This window comes from Sceloporus occidentalis, unplaced genomic scaffold, assembly GCF_023333645.1.
Source record: "Sceloporus occidentalis isolate IW3139 unplaced genomic scaffold, rSceOcc1.0.p SCAF_3, whole genome shotgun sequence".
NCBI lineage: Eukaryota > Metazoa > Chordata > Lepidosauria > Squamata > Phrynosomatidae > Sceloporus > Sceloporus occidentalis.
Window position 1 is genome coordinate 170,067,993 of NW_028316983.1, and position 12,934 is coordinate 170,080,926.

Genomic DNA, 12,934 nt, shown 5'->3' on the forward strand with positions numbered 1-12,934 from the left:
CACAGGGAGTCAGTGCCAGCACAAGGGCTTAGGGTTGGGCGTGGGCTTGGGGGCAGAGACTCCGAGACCCAAGCCCCTGTGCCAGCTTCCTGCAGCCAACAGGGCTCCAGCCTCCTCCCCCAAAGCCAAGGCCAGGGAAGCCTCGTAGAGGGAAAAAGGAAACAATGAAGGAAGGAGGGAGGGCTAGTGCTGGATTTTGACCAGAGATGAAACATCATGATCAGATTAATCTGTATATTGACCTCCTGATTTCTGTTTACAGAAACTCTGAAGTGGTATGTCAGTCACAGAAGAAAACAAGCTATTTGTGCTAATTTTTAGTGAACAGCCCAACCCATCATGCAAAAAAAAAAAAAAAAAAAAAAAAAAAAATGCAAGTGGCAATGTTTGGATGCTTGCAAAGCTATATGGGAGCCTAAAAAGTCCATCAAGGCCTCAGGCAGTTGGGTGCCTTGGAGAGGCCTCTGGCCACTCCAGCCATGAGCATTTCCTAGGAGCAGTGTGGGAATGAGGTGACCAGACGCCACAGTCCCGAGGCCAACTGCCACTGCAATCTGCAGTGGACCACTTTTGCAGCAGGTTTGGGCTGCCTTAGGTGGCTGTGGTGCAACTTTGGCCGTGCTGGGGGCATGTGTCATCTGAACGTCATGCCCCCAGATCAGCTCGAAGGTAGTGCTTTTGGCCCATCTTTTTGAGGCCCAAGTTGTCCAGAGATGGGTATAGCCATAACCTATGAAAAAAAGGAAAATAAGACATCTCTTACGGAATCACAGTCTACTTCTCATTCTGTGATCTAGTTCAACCGAAAAAGAGGGGAAAGGAAATACTTTCTGTTTTTAACTGTCATCAAGTTGACTTCAACTTATGGCAACCCCATGAATGAGAGACCTCCAAATCACTCTATCAACAGCCACCCTGCTCAGCTCTTGCAGGCTCAGGGCTATGGCTCCCTTGATTGAGTCTATCCATCTGGATAAATTTCCTCTTTTCTTGCTGCCTTCTACCTTAATAAGCATTATTGTCTTTTCTAGTGAGTTATGTCTTCTCATGATATATCCAAACTATGACAGTCTCAGTTTAATCATCTTAGCTTCTAGGGAGAGTTAAGGTTTGCTTTGATCTAAGACCCATTTATTTGTCTTATTAGCATTCCACAGTATCTATAGAATTCTCTTCCAACACCACATTTCAAATGAATTGATTTTCTTCTATCAGCTTTCCTCATTGTTCAGTTTTCACAACCATAGGTGGAAAATGGAAATGTGATGGCATGGACAATCCTAACTTTGGTATTCAACTATACATCTTGACACTTCAGAATCTTGTCTAGATCCTTGATAGCTGCCCTTCCTAGTCTTAGCCTTCTGATTTTTTCATCTCAGTCTCCATCTATATCTGAATAACGACTGAGCCAAGGTATGGAAAAACTTGAACTATTTGAATGTATTCATGGTCTACTTTAAAGTCATGCAAATCATTTATGGTCATTATATTTGTTTTCTTAATGTTCAACTGTAATCATTCCAAAACTTCTCTATTTTCTGCTAGTAGTATGGTGTCATCTACATATCTTAAACTGCGGGTTTTCCTTACTCCAGTTTTCACAACTCCTTCCTCTGAGTCTAATTTTGCATTACGTATTATAAGTTCAGCATACATGTTAAACAGATAGGGTAATAAAATGCAGCCTTGCCAGAGCCCCTTGCCAACTGGAAATCATTCTGTTTCTCTGTATTCTGTCCTGGCAGTAACCTCTTGTCCTGTGTACAGGTTATGCATCAGGACAATCAAATGTTGTGGCACACCCATTTCTTAAAAGTGATCCATACTTTTCCATGATTTACAGAATCAAAGGCTTTGCTGTAATCTATAAAACACAGACTGATTTTCTTCCGAAATTCTTTGGTGTGCTCCATAATCCAGGGTAAATTTGCAATATAATTGCTAGTGCTTCTTCCTGAGCCCAGCTTGGACATCTGGCATTTCTTGCTCCATATATGGTAATATGATTTTGAGCATAATTTTACTTGAATGGGAAATTAATGCAATGGCCCTGTGGTTATTGCAATCTCTAGTGTCCACTTTGTTGGAGACTGGAATGTATACTGAGTATTTCTACTCTGTAGACCATTGTTTTGTTTTCCATATTTGTTGACAAATTTTAGTTAGAACTAAAATAGATTCTGTTTCTGTAGCTTGGGACAGCTCTGTTGGTATGCCATCTGTTCCTGGTGGTTTATTTCTCTCAAGTGCCCTGAGTGCAGCTTCCACTTTCTAAAATTGGAGCCTTCATATGGTTCAGCCTTGAATGACAATGTCATCTTTTCATTTCTTTTATATAGTTCTTCCATATATTATTTCCATAATCTTTTTATTTCTACTTGATCATATAATGTTCCTCTGCTGGTCACAGAACATCTTCACTCTTGGTTTAAATTTCCCATTTATTTCTCAGATCTTGTAGTCACTTTCAAATTTTTTTACACTAAGGTAGTAATCCTATGCATATGCATCCCTTGAACCCCCTGAGACTTTCTTCTGAGTAGATGTTTATTGGGAAATCCAATATGGTGTAGCAGACTGAGCACTGGAAACCAACTGGATGACCTTGGGCAAGTTACATTATCTCAGCCTCAGAGGAAGGTAATGGCAAATCTTCTCTGAACAAATTTTGCCAAGAAAACCCAATGGTAGGTTCACTATAGGGTTTTCTTAAGTGAGAAATGCCTTGACGGAAAACAGCAACAACAAAGATGTGCATAGATTGTGCTATAAATGTCCAAAAAGCGCAAGCGCGTGCACACACACACACACACACCAGAAAAGAGATCTTCTTCAGTGAGTATGATCAAATTATTGTGACCCATATCCTTCCACAATTTGCCTCACTGGAGTACAGACAATCAAATGGAATATTTCTACATCTTATTTGTGTAACAGCCAGATGGTTAATAAATTTTAGAGATGCCAAGAAATATAAATATTATATATTTGTATTCATCTGGATAGCATCCTAGGTTGGATTTTAAGAACTGTTTCATCCATCATTTCTGAAGCCAGTTAGGACAGTCTCTTGCAAAGCAAAAACTCCCTGCCCTGCATGGTTCCTATAAATGAACAGTGTTGTCTCCTAGGAGAAATCTAATAGAGAAAGAGAACAAGGAACATAGCAGAAATGGCAAGCATCGTGTCTTCTTTTTAAATAAAGCTCTGATCTTCCATTGTGCTTTTCTACTGCTGGGGGGGGGATCACAATTTTATTATAAGCTTTGGGAGCTCATATTGCAACCTAGTTTAAAGCTTGTAATAAATGCTTTGCAGAACCAGATTCCTCATAAGTGCTGTTACAATAAATCTTCTTGAATGCTATCCAAAGAAAAACTTGTGGCTTTGTGCAACATCCTTGCTTTCCAGTCCTTCTAAAACCTTCTGCCCTAAGCAGAAAGAAATGTTGTCAGTTCAATTTTTGCTCTACAACCCTTTGCAGCTTTCTGGAATGCAAGCAGACACAATGGTGTCTAAGGATACCTGTGATGGAGCATATTAGCCAGCACTGCTATTTCACTGAAAAGTAGAAAATATCCAAGCCAACTTTATATTTTTAATTTTTTAATTCATCGTTGTTAGTGTTATTACATTAGTTGCAGGTCAGGTTTCAACAGAGCTTTGAATTTACTTTTTAAAAAGAACTACTTATTACTCTAAACTTCCTACAAGTCATTACTGTTACTGTTATACAGTTCCGAAATAACTTACTGAGGCCTGTTACAGACTACCAAAATAAAGCTGCTTCGGGTCTCTTTGGAGGTATGCTGCTTAAATGATGCATGCATCCTAAGAATCCGGAAGCTGCACCAAAGCTGCACTCCAGTGCTTAGGAATGGAGTGTGGCTTTGGAGCAACCTCCGGACTCTTAGGACCTATGCATCATGTAAATAGCATACCTCCAAAGAGACCCGAAGCAGCTTTAGTTTGGCAGTCTGTAACAGGCCTGAGTGATGGTGGTGATGTGACAGTGTTGTTGTTGTGTGCTTCAAGTAATTTCTGACTTATAGGAACTCTTATCATGGATGTTTTGTTTTGTTTTGTTTTGTTTTGTTTTGGTGGGGGCAGGATTTGTAAAGAGGGAGTTTGCCCTTGCCTTCCTCTGAGGCTGAGAAAGTGTGACTTACACAAAGTCACCCAGTGATTTTCTAGGCCAAGTGAAGCTTTGGCCAATGCTCTCCCAGAATCCTAGTCTAACACACAAGCCACTGCACCATACTGGCTCCTGTTCAAGTCACTGAGGCTTCATTCCCACCACATAATAAACTGGTTTGCAAGCGGATCTGAACTAGTTTAAATGGCCCTTGTTCGCACTTACACTGATTCCCTGATGTGGTTTGTGAAGGGGCCTCCAGCACTAAACCCTTTTAAAACGCTTCTTCCAGATTCACTGAATTACCTGCATTTTTGCAATGAATTGATTTAGCGCTAGTGTGAATGAGCTGCAGATCTGAATTGGTTGCCTGTAGCACAGCCATGTTGACGTGACTCCATGTTGAATTGATTCATTGATGGATGTGAACATGAAGTGGATTAAATTGAAATGGGTAAGGTTTCATCACTGCTCAAATAGTGTGAACGCCTATTTGAGACTAAATTGCTTCATCGATTCAACTTAAAAACCGGTTTATTCTGTAGTGGGGATGAGGCCTGAGTTACTGTTTACAAACCAGTTCCTATTGCTATTACTATTTTGTCACTGAAAAGTGCAGCTAAATGTTCACTGGTTCCCCCAAATGCCTAATTAGGATATTGCACTACACAAATTCTGAGGAATTTGAAAAACACATTTTCATCTTTGTTTCCTTTTTGCTCATTCGCTGAAATGCTCTACAAACAGGCATCTATGTAACTCTTCTGCCTCCCTTTGCTCAGACTGAGTCAGCACACACATATACACTTTCATGAGTAATAGGTAGACATGTGCTCTTATCCAATATAAAAATAGTTAATTACAGCAGTGATTATTCAGGGGGGAAAAAGAAATTCTGTCTAGCACATTCCTACAAAACACAACTTGTTGCAAAAGTAATTCTGTAGGAAAATGTGTTACTTCTTATGACAGCACAATCATGGGTGTTTATATGAAATACTGGTTGATGTTAGAAGTGACAGCAAAAGCTGCAGATCTTACAGCTTCCCTTTATCCCAGATGCCCCCTACCACTGCTCCTTCCCATGCATGTACCTGCATTATCTAGCATTACTCCATATTTCTTATTTTAGTGTGAAAATAAGGTGAGAAGATACAGAGTAGGATAACCAATTATGACCCTGTTCTGAAGATCTGGTTGCACCACCCCATCCATCTCCTTATGCCATTTTCATTACCAGTTATGAAAAGGTTTTTCTGGCAGACTTTCTAGAATCTATGTTGCTCTTCTTTTTTATTGGAATTTTTTTTTTAAAAAATCTCAAGTGCGTTTAGACTATACTATGTTTTTTAAAAAACACAATATGTTTCACCATGCTCTCAGCACTCCTGGTGAGTGGGGAAAAATAATATAAATTCTATATATAAATTGTCAGCAAACTATACTTTCTATGTATACTGTAGCTTATTATAGTTCTTGGCACCCATGGCACTTGAATTAATACTCTTGTTTATGGTCTCTGGCCCAGTTAATGTAGATCAGATTGTGGTCAGTGTTTTTTTTTCCCTCTGGTTGTCACTGCAGTATATCTTTTCTACACAAATCTGGCTCTTGCAAGGAACTTCTCCAGTGTACGTAACCCAATATAATTATATTGCGGAAAAGTTTTCAGAAGGTATACTGTCAAAGCTAGGGTTGCCATAATTCTCTACTATAAACCGGGACAAAATGTAGGACAAAATTTAGACCAAGATGTAGGACAATTGTAGGATAAAATTTAGCCCAAAATGTAGGACATTAAAGGTCCTCCATTTTTCTTAAATGTCCTACATTTTGGGTGAATTTTATCCTACAATTGTCCTACATTTTGGTCTAAATTTTGTCCTACATTTTGTCCCGGTTTGTAGTAGAGAATTATGGCAACCCTAGACTCAAAGCTTATGAAATTATACTGGTACATGGGCTGTTGCACATTCTCCTATTCACTGGATTGCATAGGAAGTCACAGAATCAGTGTATGTATTCCTATACAGTGGTACACTGGGCCCTTGGTATCTGCTGAAGTTTGGTTTCATGATCCCCCATGGATACCTTAATCCGTGGATGTTCAAGCACCATTAAATACAATGGACAGTAAAATGGTGTCCCTTATATAAAATGGCAAAATCAAAGTTTCCTTTTTGGAATTTATATATTTTTGAATATTTACAAGCCATGGAAGGTTGAATACATGGATAAAGAAGCCATGGATACAGAGGGCTGACTGTATAATGATAACATTTTAAGTGTAAGAGTTCATCATGGTAGTCCCTTTAGGATTGTGTAAAATGAGGTATATTTTCCTAGAACCAGAAAGTCAACTAACTAGTTCCAGCACTTTTCACCTCTACCATTAGATTAGGTCTTTTGCTAATCTAATGTCTCTCAGTAGCTCATTGAAAACCAAGACACTCCAGAATTCTTTTCATTACAACAGAGATAGCTCACAACAACATGCCATTGATGGAAAAACCCACTTTCCTTCAAGCTTCTGTGAAGACTTCAGTTAAATACTGAAATTCTGAGAAGGGTGGTTGATGTTGTTAGCACCTACAAGGTCTTGGTCCATCAATGCTGTGTACAACTCTTCCACTTAAATTCTTAAAGACCCTGAAACAAATGGTACATAAAGCTCTTTGAAAGCAGGATGGATTCTGCTTTTGCATTTTCTCAAACTCTTGCAAATACACCTGTGCATGTTTCTGTGAGATCTAAATGCATAATTGCTAGTTTGTATACATATGCATATTTTAATATATCTTGTTCCCAACCTAGCTAGCGATACTAATCAGAGGCCTCTTTCAGAAGACCTCTTCTCAGGTCTACACTGGAGTAATTCAAAGACATAGCTGTTTTAGTCTGAAAGATCAGTATGCAAAGGGATCTTGCAGCACCTTTAATACTAACTGAAAGACAGAAGTTGGTATCATGCCATTTCATAGGCTTCAAATATACGAAAGCTCATGCTACCGACTTCTATCTTTCAGTTAGCCTCAAAGGTGCTACAAGATTATTTTGCATTGGAGTTGTTGATTAACATGTATCACCAGTCTTGAGTCCTCAGTTACCTTATAAACTATCGTCAGCCCACTTATTAACTTTCCTGGCTCAAAGTGATAGGTGCTGCAATCCAACATTTGAGGAACTGAAGAAAAAGTACGGACCTGGAAAATGTCATATTGTACCACAGGAAATAATTAGGTTAGACCTGGTGCTACCCAATTTATCATTGGTTCAGCTCTAGACACAAAAAATGTTCTTTCTCTGAACAACAAAAAGCATTAGATTCAGAGCCTGAACAAAATCTTAACAAAGAAAGTAGTTTTTATCAGTTCATCCTTCTGCAGCTTCACCTCTCCATGCCAGACAAATCTGGTTATTTCAGACCCAGTCAACTTTCATGTGTGCAGTGGCATCACTGGGGACATGTGCAAGGTGCGGACTGCATAGGGTGACACCTGGGGTAGGTGACACCCACTCCCACCCTCACCCCCACCCCCACCCCTCCTTGCCATGGCCTTGTTGTCCTTAAAGAACAGGGCTGCAGCAAGGAGCCAGGCCAAGTGCATGCCCCCCTCACCTCCTTGCCAAAGCCCCGTTCTCCTCTGAGTCTTGCCCCCCTCCCGAACCTCCTTGAGGAATCCCTGCCCCTGTCCTGCCAGGACGCTCAGCAACCTGCACCAGGTGACACATGTGGTTTTTAAACAAAATATTTCCCTCTCTGCACAAATCTGTGATTTAAAAAAAGAATCACATATCTCAAAATATGTGTTTACACATAATTAAATCCATGTGCTGTTTCAAACCCTACTATCAATCTACTTCCACTAACATCGCAAAAAGTCCATCCGCTGGGCAGATGATTTAACAGCTAAAATGTGCTAATCAATTGACAATGTATATGTAAATGTAAAAATGGAATTTCAGTTTTAAAAATAATTCATAAATCTAAACACTGCTTTGGTGGGCAACAGCACCGAATTTTATGAACTCACTGGCATTTTAGATGCTGGGTACTAATTTGACTGGGAATATATATAAACAAAATTTAACTGAACTTAAAGCAAGGTGCCTATTTTCTTCTAATCAATGTGGATTGCTATTTGTAATACTTGTGCCTGCATGTTAAATCATTATATGTGTTGCTTTCCCTTTAAGAGTCAAACCTATATTGCTGTTAAGGGCCTTAACTTAAGGCTGAGACGGGAGAAGGATGCCAAGCTAAGAAACTGTGAGTCTGGCTGGACTGCATAACAGCTGTGGATGAGCTTTAGGGCAAATACAATTGCTTTTTTCATAAATCCCTTCAGGTGCTCAAATGCCATAGCACAACAGCACCATGCCAGTGAACATGAGGAACACACAACCAGTTTTTAAGCCTACAACTCCTTGAAATGAAATGTCACATAAAATACAGAGGATGTTTACAAAAGCTAGCCATTAAATATCACATTCTTCTGCCAGTAATGACACACAACAAGCTGATCATAAGAAGCCACAAAATGCACAAAAAACACTGCGTGTTCAGTTTCACATTTACTGTATGATTTCCAGTTAGTTAGCTGAATTCTCCTAACACCTGAAGGGACTATACACACTCTTTGCATCCACATTACAAGAGAATCTACTATATGAACTATACAAAATAAATTCCTTATTTTCTGGCCTTGATCTAGAGAACATTACTCACTGCAATTGTCTATGAAGATGGTGCTGTAGGTATGGGGAAAGTTTTGTTCCCTCTGCTGAGATCCAGGTTCTCCTTTGGTGACATTAAGGATGGATAAGAATCTAATTTGGATAAAACCTTTCCTAAATTTCAAACTCACATAATTTTTCAAGCTTCTTTAAGAAACACTCTCTTGCCTCTTATATAAAATGGCAAATTCCAAGACTGCTTTTTGAAATTTATATTATTGTGGAACATTTTCAAACTATGGATGATTGAATTCATGGATAAAGAATCCGTGGATATGGATTCTCCCATAATTATTTCTACCCGCTGCCCCTCTGTAGATGGAATTGTGCTATCTACAACTTAGCATCAGTAATACAGAAGCATCAGGGGAGTATGAACAATAGAGTAACATCACAGTGTAGAGTGTATTACAGTATTAAACTGTAGGGGAGAGAGGACAAAAATTGAACACAGGGAGTTATTTTTTTGGCAGCATCTTCATATGATTCATAATGTTTGTTTAACCTTTTGTGAAGGATATATTGGTGTGTAGTACCAGTTCTCTAAATTGTGTCCTCTTTGCTAGTTCTCAGTGCATTTTGCCATGGAAAATAAGTTGTCTGGAGAGGACACAATCAACTCATTTTACAAAAGCTGAAACATTTAGGTAGTTAACTCCTCTTTACAGATAGCCATCTTGAAAGACAGCCAAAATAGCACAGATCCATTATTTAAATTCCTGGATGTTATAATGCTGCAAATACAATAATATAATCCAAACCAATTAGTTATTTCAGAAAGAGCTAGATATTAATGCGTTCCTTATCTTAGAATGTGTCATTTCCATTATTCAGTTTAATGAAACACAAATTCATCAGGGCAGTTACATTCATGGGAGGAAAAAAACATATTTACAAGAGAAAATGGAAATTACTAATATGATGATTAAGTTATTTGAGCAGTAATTATGTAGCTAAAGGGACTTGATTTCCATAATGTGCTTCCAATGCACCAGTGCTCCCCCACAGGTCTTTATATGATACCCATTAAGGTAGTAGCTACATATTCAACAAGAAAAATGAAATATATGCAGTGTTGATGCCTATAGTTTTTTTTACCTTTGTCTCTTCCAATATTTCTGACATGTTCCCTCCCCTTCCCAAGAAAAATATAACACACTTTCATTTATCCAGATGATTTGAATTGTAAATATACATGTCTTCCAAGCAAATCAAGAAAGCAAATAAAAGCTAATGGGGAGGCTACTAGCATTTCTTCTATTTCATGTACAAAGATTGGCCTCATTATTCTTCATTAAACAAGGGGGATGGAGTGAATTGTGTCCTACCAGGCTTACAGCCGTAGGGTGGGGAAGGGAATGAGGAAAAGTGAATCCTGGTCATCACAAATATCCCTCTATAGTTTTTTGTGGGTTTTTCAGGCTATGTAGCTGTGTTCTGGTAGAATTTATTCCTGATGTTTCGCCTGCATCTGTGGCTGGCATCTTCAGAGAATGGTTGCATGGAGCTGTGTGGGATATATATACTGTGTGAACTTTGGCTGAGAGGAAGTGATTTACATGTTTATCTGTGTGTTGGTCTGTTGGAGAGTGGCAAGGCCTCAGGGTAGGTGGGTATGTGAGGAGGATTTGTGTCTATTTAATTAATGATCCATTCTCTGCTTGGAAACCCCTGATCCTGGGTGATGCTCATTTGCAGGTGCTGAGTCTTGATTTTGGTGTTTTCAGAACTGGTAGCCAAACTTTGGCCCGTTCCGCACAAGCAAAAAGTACGTGCCGCACACGTACTAGGGTTAGAAAGGGGCATCCTTTTCAAATGCCCCTAACCCTAATACACGCTTGGCGCGTACAAAATGGCGGTGCCCGTTCTACACGGGCACCGCCATTTTGACATTGTGGATGCCTAGCGTCCACACGCCGCGTGGTGGAATTGACGCTGCGAGTGCACCATTGGCGACTTGTGACACCATTTCCGCATCACAAAAAGAAGCCGCATTTTGCGGCTTCTTTTTGCTGCGTCTGGGAATCGCGTGGTTTGTCCACTGCAGTTCCTGGACGCAGCAACCAGCAGCGCCGACAGAGCGCCCTCTTTGGGCGCTCTGTAAAGCGCCTTTGTTTACTTTCAGGGTTTCTTCTTTCCTGTTGAAGCTGTCTAGGTGTTTGTGGATTTCAATAGCTTCCCTGTGCATTCTGACCTGATAGGTGTTGGCATGAACCAGAATTTCAGTGTTTTCAAATAGCATTTTATGCCCAAGTTGGTTTATAACATGTTCCATATGAGACCCGCTATCTAGAAAATGGTCTGAGCTATCAGGGCTTATATTGTCTGTGCTCTTAACCACTGAGTTATTCTTCAGCACTTCTAAAGCCAAGCATTGCATTTTGCAAGAACAAAAAGATGTAAAATCACTACTGTCATATCTAATGTATTTGTAATCAGGAGACCAGCACAGTATTTTCATAAGACTCTGTGGAAACTGATTCACTAAATGGCACACACTTTGTCTTAAATCCAGTTGATAGTCCCACCCAGGATAGTTCTTTCTCTTCTCCTCTCCTCTCCTCTCCTCTCCTCTCCTCTCCTCTCCTCTCCTCTCCTCTCTTCTACAGGGTGGTTCAAAGAGAATGGTGAAAAACTTAAGAAGAACAGCTTTACTTTTGCACCATTCTCTTTTAATCACCTGATATTGTATTCCACCATTTTGAGCATGACATTATGCTAATTCCACCTGATAACTTCTTAACATCTATTTGTTACTTCCACCTTTCTACAATTGAATCCTTCCTTTCTGCAAGGTAACAACTTCAGGATGACTCTTCCCTGCCCAGACAGAACATCACATTTGAACCTTTTAAAAAGCCAACTGACTTGAGGGCAAATCAGATATAAGTATATCATGATGGCTTTATCACTCTTTGATACATGTGTAACATTACTGTTTCTCTTATTCTTTTTACTGCCTATGCTTCTCTCTCTTTGATAACAGAAATGTAGAAAATGGACCTACATTAGCACACAGAGGTGTACCTAACCCTCTCTTCAGGCATGGCACTCTACCAGGAAACACTAAGTGCTGTCACTAAGTAATGTCAGGTCTCCAACAGCTATTGTTTAATATTAGTAGCAAAGTCCCATATTCATCCCCATATCCTGAACACACCATTTCGCTGGAATGCCAGCGAAACCCACAGTTATTCAGATGATCTCTATCACTGTGGAAAATCATTTTCATCATCAAAAATGATTAATAATAATAAATAATAAAAATTTTATTTGTATACCGCCATTCCTATGATCAGGGCGGTGAACAACACATTACAATTACATACAACCATATACAATAAAAACAAACTATTAAAAAAGCTAAAACACCATCAACCAGCTACCATTGCTGTCGGCAAGGGGGAGACTAGCTGGAGCCTATTTCAGGGAATGCCAAACGAAACAGGAAGGTTTTTAATTCCTTCCTGAATTGGGCCAGGGAGGTGGCCGAGCGGAGCTCTATGGGCAGCGTGTTCCAGAGGGTCGGGGCGATGGTGGTATATGCCCTCCTTGTTGTGGAGGCTAATCTAGCCCCAGGGACCCTCAGTAGTTGCTGCCCAGATGTTCTGAGTGTGCGGGACGGAATGTATGGGGAGAGGCGGTCCTCAAGGTATCCTGGGCCCAAGCCATGTAGGGCTTTATAGGTTATAACCAACACTTTGTATTGTGCCCGGAAGCGAATGGGCAGCCAATGCAGATCTTTAAGTACAGGTGTAATATGACTGGCCCTGGAAGTACCAGGGACCAGTCTGGCTGCCATATTCTGTACCATCTGTAGCTTCCGGGTGTGGTACAAGGGTTGCCCCATGTAGAGCGCATTGCAGAAATCCAATCGAGAGGTTACCAGAGCGTGTACTACCGTTTCAAGGTCTCTCTGGGCCAGGTATGGGCGCAGCTGGCGTATAAGCCTAAGCTGATAACAGGTGCTCCTGACCGTCGCATCCACCTGAGCTGTAAGGTGAAGCAACGAGTCTAGAAGCACCCCAAGACTGCGCACAGAGTCCTTCACAGGAAGCG